This window comes from Grammomys surdaster, unplaced genomic scaffold, assembly GCF_004785775.1.
Source record: "Grammomys surdaster isolate TR1022 unplaced genomic scaffold, NIH_TR_1.0 114320, whole genome shotgun sequence".
NCBI classification, from domain to species: Eukaryota; Metazoa; Chordata; class Mammalia; order Rodentia; family Muridae; genus Grammomys; species Grammomys surdaster.
In genome coordinates this window covers 665-9,259 of record NW_021612527.1, presented here as the reverse complement: position 1 = coordinate 9,259, position 8,595 = coordinate 665, and the positions used below count along the sequence as shown (strand labels likewise).

At 37.1% G+C, this 8,595-nt stretch overlaps 1 pseudogene; it reads left to right on the top strand.

The window, feature by feature from the left end:
* Nucleotides 1-252: 252 nt before the first annotated feature.
* Nucleotides 253-8,069, top strand: LOC114635624 (annotated as a pseudogene).
* Nucleotides 8,070-8,595: the final 526 nt, after the last annotated feature.

The window sequence follows — 8,595 nt, the reverse complement described above, 5'->3', positions numbered from 1 at the left end:
GCAGAAAGAGAAAGAGACAAGACACACACACACACACACAAAGAGAGAGGAGGGGAGAGGGAGAGAGTCCAAGAGATGATTTATAAGCTAATACATCTCATCTGTATATGAAGACAATTGACAAAAGAACAAATATTTCAAAATTTATCTGTGAATCATGAGAGGAGTAGGTGGAGGTAATTTAGAAGTTTGATAGTACTTACGTGGGCATCATTTTTGTGGTGGATAATGGTTTTATTTGTTTGTGTCTAGGTTGTACAAGTTATGATTGCTCTCATAAACTTCAGCTTAGGAAAAATAATTATGATAAATATGCAAGTTTAAGGACCAGTCTTTTCAGTGATCTTACTGGTCCCAATTTGGGGACCTATAATGGTGAGTAACATACAATCTTACATAACTGGAGATAATAACGCCCTGTTCTAACTAGACCAACGTTGGGTGAAATCTTCTCTCAACTCTTTCAAGTAGTCTATGAGTTTGTAAACAACTATTTAAACCTGATTCAGTAATTCCTTGTTCATATTGCAATATTTACATGCCACTCACATAAGCAAGGTATGCTGTTTATATATCATTTAAGATATATTGTGACAGCATGTAGGCACATACTCCCCCAAAAGTTACTTACATATTGACACAACTGATTTCCTCAGAAGTTCATGGCTAGTCGTTCCTAGGGTTTGTTATTTAGAGTGATATGACTTGCCGACGTATCTGTTTCATTGCTCATAAAACTTTTACAAGTATATTCTCAAACCAAGGATAACTGTCTTTCTACCATTAACTTGGGGAAATTGAGATCTGCTTCTCTAGCTAGGAAGGGGTCACAAAACTCTGAAGCCCATGAAAGAATGAAGGAAACAAGGGTGTTGTTGGTAAAGAAGAGGGGACGAAGCTGAGCAGGTGATTAACAGCATCTGGCCAATCAGATCTCAATAAATGCTTAAGAGAATAGGAAAACTGTAGATAATTTTGTTTCAATTGTAAATAAAATAACTCATCAAATATTTGAATAAGAATTTCTGAAAGTTAAAAAAAACTTTCCTCTATAAATAAACATCAGATAATTCTTTTTTAGTTCAAAGTGTCAATTAAATATAAAAATGAAACATTTACTCACCTATGTATTATGAACTGACAAATAGAAAACAAAATGCATAAACTTGGTTATTTGTTATTTTACAGTTTAGAATCTTTTTCAAGTGTTGCAAGATTTCCATTTATTGATGAACTGAAGAGTGAGAAAATTTCATTATTTAGTTGATCTGGTACTTTAATTTTCCCTTCTTATTTTACAACAAGTGTTTAAGATTTGAAGAATGCCACAGACTGTCACATTTTTCAAGGTTTCATGACACTTTATATATTAATAATAATACCAATGGTAATAATAATAATAATCCCTGCAATAATACCATTAATAGCTTACATTTAACTTTAATCTGTCATATTTCTAAATGTTTTTGTATGTAATGTTCCACCTCAACCAATCACTACAACTTCTGAGAAATTTGCCTTTATCTACACTGTATCAAGGAAAAATAAAATGAGACTAAGGAAAGTTAATTTTCTCATGATGTATTCAGTCCATGAACAAGAACTCAAAATCTCATTTATCTGCTCTCTGTGAATGTCTGCTTCAATCTTTATTCCCTACTCAATACCATCTTGGAAAACAACTCCCGCAGCTCATGATTGAAGATTCACTTCAAGGCTTCAGGTCTGCGTGCAGAGAGCAGTGGACTGACATCCAACACTTCTCATCTACATGCTAATTCTAGTCTCAATGATGTGGTTCCACTGACACTCTCATTAACTTTTAAATCTTCTAAACTAAAACTTGGAAAGCAAATCTAGACATCCGTATATTTAGCCGAATAGTCTAAAAAGAGCAGTCACTTTGATTAAATTGAAAATAATGGCCAAATTGGAAGACTCAAATGAGCTACATTATTCTATTGTTGTGGGAAGTAAGTAAATGATCCTGGCAGGCTTCCCACGCTATTGCTGGTAGCTCTCAGGTTCAGTTTGGTCCCACTGGGCTACCCCGCCCCGCCACCCCTAAACAGCTCCCAGATCACTCTGGCACTAAGCTGAACACCGGAGGACCACATGGCCCCAGCCAGGTGTTCCCATTTTGCAGACCCTCTGGTCTGGGAACTCGAAGACATTGTGTGGTCACTACCTCCACCTGCTGCCAGTCTCGCATTTAGATATCACAATACTCGGTAAAATCAAAACTCTTAAAGCTTATAGTTAACCAGTCAGAATTATATATCAGTAGAATCTCAATACACAAGATGCCCACACAATTTAGACAAGTTATCCCAATTATTCTAACCCTATAAGATATTCATAACTACCTATGACTACTTAAAGCTATGCCAGTTGAGTCATCTTGTTCAACTTCTGTCTTGATTCTTCTCCCTTTCTCTTTCTCTCTCCATCTCTCTCTTTGCAACTCCTAGTTCCACCTCCCCTTTCCCTGTTCAATCACAGGCCTTCTGCTGTACTAATATTTAAGTACATTGGACAGGGAAATTCCTGCCACATATTTAATTATCATCTAATGTATAAATTTAATTTGTTGCTATTATTTTATTTACATCTTCCAATATGTATTTTTTTAACAGGGATAATTTCATTTCTGTTTTGTTTGACTAACTTCCTCGGTTTCTTCACTTTGGTGTCATGTTGGTAAAAATCTTGTTATAAGGATTGGAGAGCTTTAGCCATCATTGCTATTAAAAATTTTTATTACATGAGAGTTGAATAATTTTTAAACCCTTAATAAACAGTGTGTGAAAGTATACAATAATTTAAAAGTTTAAAAAGTCTTCAGTTTCTTTTCAAGTCTATGAAATCTAATTTCAAAGTGTCCTAATATTAAATAAATGTGTCCAGAATAAGAGTGCAGACAGCTTTGTCAGTGAAATTAGAAAGAGTATCATTCTAGTCATAGATTTTTTAAGGGGGGAAAAGTACAGCAAAGAGGGACCATTGCTTTTTCCTCTATACTGGAAGCATAGAGAAAATACTATCGAAATTCGGAGACACACTTGATAGCTCCTGCCTCTAATCCTTTCACTCAGGAAGCCTAAACAGAAGAGTCACTCCAAGAACAAGTCTGGCATGGTTTATGTAGCAAGCTCCACGCCAACCAGAAATACATAACAACACCTTACCTCAAACATCCAAAATAAACAAATGAAATATTCTATTAAAATAACCTTGATGGTTCTTCTATAACTCATTTGACTTTTCCTCTCTGTCCTTGTGGGGATGGGGAAGGTGGGTGACATAGAAAACAGCTGCTTTTCAGACAGTCGACCACTTTATTAGATGCAGTTGATTTAGAAGTAAAGAGTAGTATGCTACGCCTTATACCAACTGTTTAAAGATTTTTAACCTGGATATTTTCCCTCATGACCAGTTCTTTACCTCAGGATCCCTGTCAATTGCAGCAGGAGTGAATACTACAAAGAGCCTGGTATATATTTTGGTTTATTTTGCTATCAAAAGGGAATGATTTCATCAACTATGCATTCTGGTAAGATGTAAAAAGGTTAATTCTATCTTCCTTATGCCATAGCTATGAGTTTTAGAAAGACCTGATTTTTATATCTGTAGCTGAGCTACTGGTTCATGATAAGTCTCATCATGTCTGACTGGATAAAATGTGAAGGCAGTTGCTGGGAGAATCTTGGTGGTGTTGCTGTGAATTAGGGAAAGGAATGTCGGGTGGGGTTTACACAAATATGCCTTGAAGCTTCAGATCCAGATCATGATACTGACACCCAAATATTTGCAATAGTAAAAATAAAAAAATTGACTGACATATTAAAATACCTTCTATAGATGTATCCAAAATAATAGGTTTAAAAAAAAATTACAGAGTCCAGAGAGACAGTCAGAGGTTAAGAGCACTTGTTTTTCTTACAGAAGACCAAGATTTGTTTCTACGTATCCACAGAGAACCATAAATCCAGTTCCATTGGCTCTAAAGTCCCCTTCTGGCTTATGTGGGTACCAGGCATTGGCATGCTGCATGTACATACAGGCAGAGAAATCATTTATAAACATAAAACAATAAATGGCTTTAAATGACATTTACAATGATATGTCCATCGTAAAGCTGATAAGCCAAGAGCTCAAAAATTGTTTCATTCTCTAAAAGCTGCATTTGAATTTAACTTCCTGCAACATGTAAACATCAACTTGTGTAGCAAGATCAAGGAGACCTTTCTAAACCTGAGCTAAATTCTGTCTGACTCCGTAGCATCTTTCACCCACTCTGACCACTAAAATGTAGCTCATGTTATAGATGCAGTAAACTTTCAATTTGCTGAGTAGTTTTACTTCTCACAATAAAGTTTATTTAACTGAACCACTAGAAGAGAATTTCAGAGCTATATCTACAGCATAGGAGGAAATATGCAAGAGGGACATTGCCATCAGCATTTACACAAGAACAGTTAGGCATTTGCAGCACAAAGTGGTCGAAAATGACAGACAGGCTCTCCAGATAATGTGTCAAAGACTTTGAAAATTTTACTAGCAAATTTGAAGAGCATCTTGTGGCCTTGAGAATCTTCTGGAAGATTTAGTCTTAGAAATAACAGTTAATATGTTTATATTTTGGCAAAGAATTGGATGTAAAGCTACTATAAGAAAAGACCCAAAGTATAATTTTGGCAAGAAGAGGATGAAATGATGTACTTCAAATATTGATGGAGCCATACAAGTGATGCCATTGATAACTGATTCCCCACTCCTTTCTAGGCCATCGGCAGTCTAAATCTGAACACTATCAGCTCTGTGTTGGCTGTGGCAGGAAGCATTATTGGTGTCATCAGTGTGCTTGTGGGTGAATATTCTCCCCATTTTAATGATCATCCAGTCATCAATGTGAGCATTTACTCTGCTGATGTCATGGAGGAGGCAAGGGCTCACTGACTCTGGCAAAAGCAAGAGTCAACACTCTGATCTTAAAATTAATTTGGGGTGTTACCCAAGGGGGGCTCCTCTCCTCTAAGGAGAAAGGGAAGGGGCTATAGGTGGAAGCATTTGTAGAGTGGGGACTGGGAAAAGAGGAAGGAGCGGTCTGTGATTGGGATGTAAAGTAAATAAAAAATAAATTATTAGGAAAAATAAAAGAGAATAGGAAAATAAATCAATTTGTGATGTTGAAATGATAGTGAAGTAGAATAATATTTATTTAGAAATCAGGTGACACCTCATTATTTCTCTTCTGTTTGCAAGTACAGAGAAAACCACTAATGTGGCTAGTTCTCAGACACAGGGACCCACACATCATGTCTGATCTTCAGTGGGTGCCTACAGAGAGATCCAAAATAAAACCAAGTTCCTAATGGTGGGAGGTGCTGATACTCTTGGGAGAAAAAGATAGAATGTAGAGCTTTTAATTTTTGCAACACAGGTTTAAAGGAGTAAGCTCTTTGTAAGAAAAAGACAAATGCATTGAATACTAAGGAGTGTGGTGGCCAACCTTCCAATGATTTACCATAGTTGTGACAATCACTACCAAGATAATGCATAATCCAGATATATTATATTACAGGATGACAGAAGTTCAAAATAAGTCACAATGGCATAAAATCAACTGTTGGCAGGGCTGTTGTCTTCCCTGTGAGGGAAAAGTAAATTTTTTGACTTTTGTGTTTCCACTTTCTGTCTACATTCTTTGGCTCATCATTCTGTCCTCTATTTTTGAGGCAAACCAATTCTTCAGGATTTTGCTTCCATTACTAAATATGTTATAATAACTTAGACAGCCTTCACAGGCCAAGATGTTCTGCCTATAGTATTTAATAAACAGCCTCTGTTCTCACTGTAAACCAGTATAACCCCATCCTAGGGCTTGGATAAAAAAAAAGCAACCTGAAATACTATTCTCTTCAAATATGAAACCATATTATTGTTTTCTCCATGTGAATTGTCTAGCATAGAGCACAGCAGGCTTGGAGACAGGGGTCTCTGATAATTGTTATTAGTTTAAAAAAAGTGAGAAAAAAACTGTCATTCAGGGGAATAAGAAATTGTCTTAGGTTTGGGCTGTATCAAAAGCTGGATTTCCAATTCCCTGGCCAGGCCCTTCCCTCATTGGCATGGTAGTCAGGGGGAGGAGGGCATAGTTCAAACATGTAATCTCCACTCTTCACATTCTTTAGTATGAATCTGTTTTAGGGTTTGGATACTTTGATGTTAATTTTAAATATGCTAGAATTCTGCATTGTTGTATCCATCTCTGCATTTGGATGTAAAGCTTCCTGTTGTAACTCAAGAGAGGTGAGTAGTAGTCCTCATACAGTGATCCTTAGTAGGTCTCTATTTCTCTGTAATCAGTCACACAAATCTACCAGCGTACAAAGACACATCTTTGTATCTTACGTTGCTCAATGAAGACCATCAACAGCTTAGTCATGTCCCCTGCTCAGTCTTAAAAGGCCGTGTGAGCAGGAAAACTGAGGTTTCCTCTGGGTTTCCCACTTTCATTAATAAAAGAGTTTAAAGCCAGACTCAAAAGGAAACTCGAGGACACTTTTAGAACAGTTTGAGGGAGGGAAACCAAAACAAGAGAAAGACTTCAAAAGCCCATAAAGTCTAACAACACATATTTAGGAGAGCCAAGCCACAGTTCTGAGTTCAGAAGTCACCCAATTCTAGATCCTTGTGTTGCAGAGCAAAGGACTGTACCAGGGACTCATGTTTGAAATAGAGACAGTTTATCAAGGAAAGAAAAGCATTCCTAAGAATGGAAGTAGACTAGTGAGCTGTAGAAAGAGCCTGAAGGGCATCCAGCCACAGAATGAAGCAACTTATATAAGACCATTATAGACTCAGCTTTTTTACTTTTATCTAGTGGACTTACTGCCCCACAACCTCACCCAGCATGCTGTCTTCCTTAGATGAAGCCCAGGTGAAGATGAGTTTAAAGTCTTCTTCGTACTGGTTTCTTTCACATGGTAATATTTTATTGCTGTTGTTTGAGAATGCACTATCAGCATATTATGTATTTTTATCAAATCCAGCCCCATTCCCTCCATTCTAATTCTTCACTTCTGGTCCCTATTCTCCTGTCTAAACTGTGTTCATAGAGTTGATTGGGCTGTTGTTTCTCAGAAACTTTTAGTTTGTGCACACCTGGCTTCTGTAGAACAAGGAGGAAGAAGAAGGTCACATAGGGAGCGGAAAGTCACATACATAGGAGGAGAAAAACAACCATGAAATAGACCATGAATATAGTATGCCAGAAAAGCTACATCAAAGCTTTTATAAGAAGCTAGTGTAACCCAGCAACTACTCCCTAGAGCTGAGGAATGCTGTTCCTACTGTCCTCTAGTGTGTTAACCCACAAAAGCAGTGACCTAGGCACATGTTTTGCTTAAGTATGTACATCTTCTTCATTCTACTGTTGTCCCATGTCCCTTGATTGTAAAGGTCAGAATATATTTCCATGTTTCATGATGCTTCTGCCATTCTGAGCCACTGTCATGTGTGCAGAACTTCATTCAAGGCCACCATATTAAGGTCTGGATGTGCAGCTGTCAACAGGAGCAAACTAGTTTGAAAGAATGCCATTGTCATTCTCTGTGACACTTTGACTCAAGTAAGCCATTCACACAGAAGACTGATGCTCTAAGATGCAGCTGCAGACACCAGCTACTCTACTCAATCTCTGCCACATAATGAGTGTTCTAGGTCTGCAACACCTTGATGGTCCAAGAAGTAGCCCAGAAACCACCCAGTTTCATGTGTAATTCAACTCTGTAGTGACAGTGTAGACACTAGTAAAAGTGACACTAGCACATGGAAATGGAAGCACTGACTATACTCAGTGACTCAATGACATTTTGATTCATTTCACAGGTTCTTGTGCTACCACCAAATCCTGCTGTAACAGTGATGGGACCTACCCTGACACTTCAACCATTGCTACCATCAAAACCCAAAGGGAAAAATGTTACAGAAAATATATACAAGAACCACCCTGGAGAAAGGGTTTACTTCTGATGTGTGTGTGTGTGTGTGTGTGTGTGTGTGTGTGTGTGTGCAAGTATTTCTCTGAGAAATCAACAGTTCATTGCACTGGCTTTTGGAGGGAATATCAGTCATGCTGAAAATATGTAAGCTAAGCAATTACTAGATCAACAACACTTCAACTTCTTCGATTCACTGGAAGTACAAGGGGCATTAAATTGACAGAGAATTTTTGAATCCAAATTGAAGAAAAAAACTGCTTTAATGAAGTGAGGTTTCCAAAGTGTGAAGAATGGAGTCCACATCTTATTTGGGGATTTTGCAAAATAAGATTTCGCTACTCATGATCATGAATAGACATGTAAAGTATGAAGAAAACAAGTGTATTAAAGTACTAATGGTAGCAAGCAATTTTAATCTTTATGTGCATGCTCATCATATAATAACATAGTCTATACTCTAATTGATATAGTAAAAAATTACAATAAAGAGAAGTGATTGAAATCAGAAGACCTGATCATTAAATACACACACATATTCATAAGTCTATTTACATGTGTATATTTATATAAATTTAGTGTACCTCTCTGT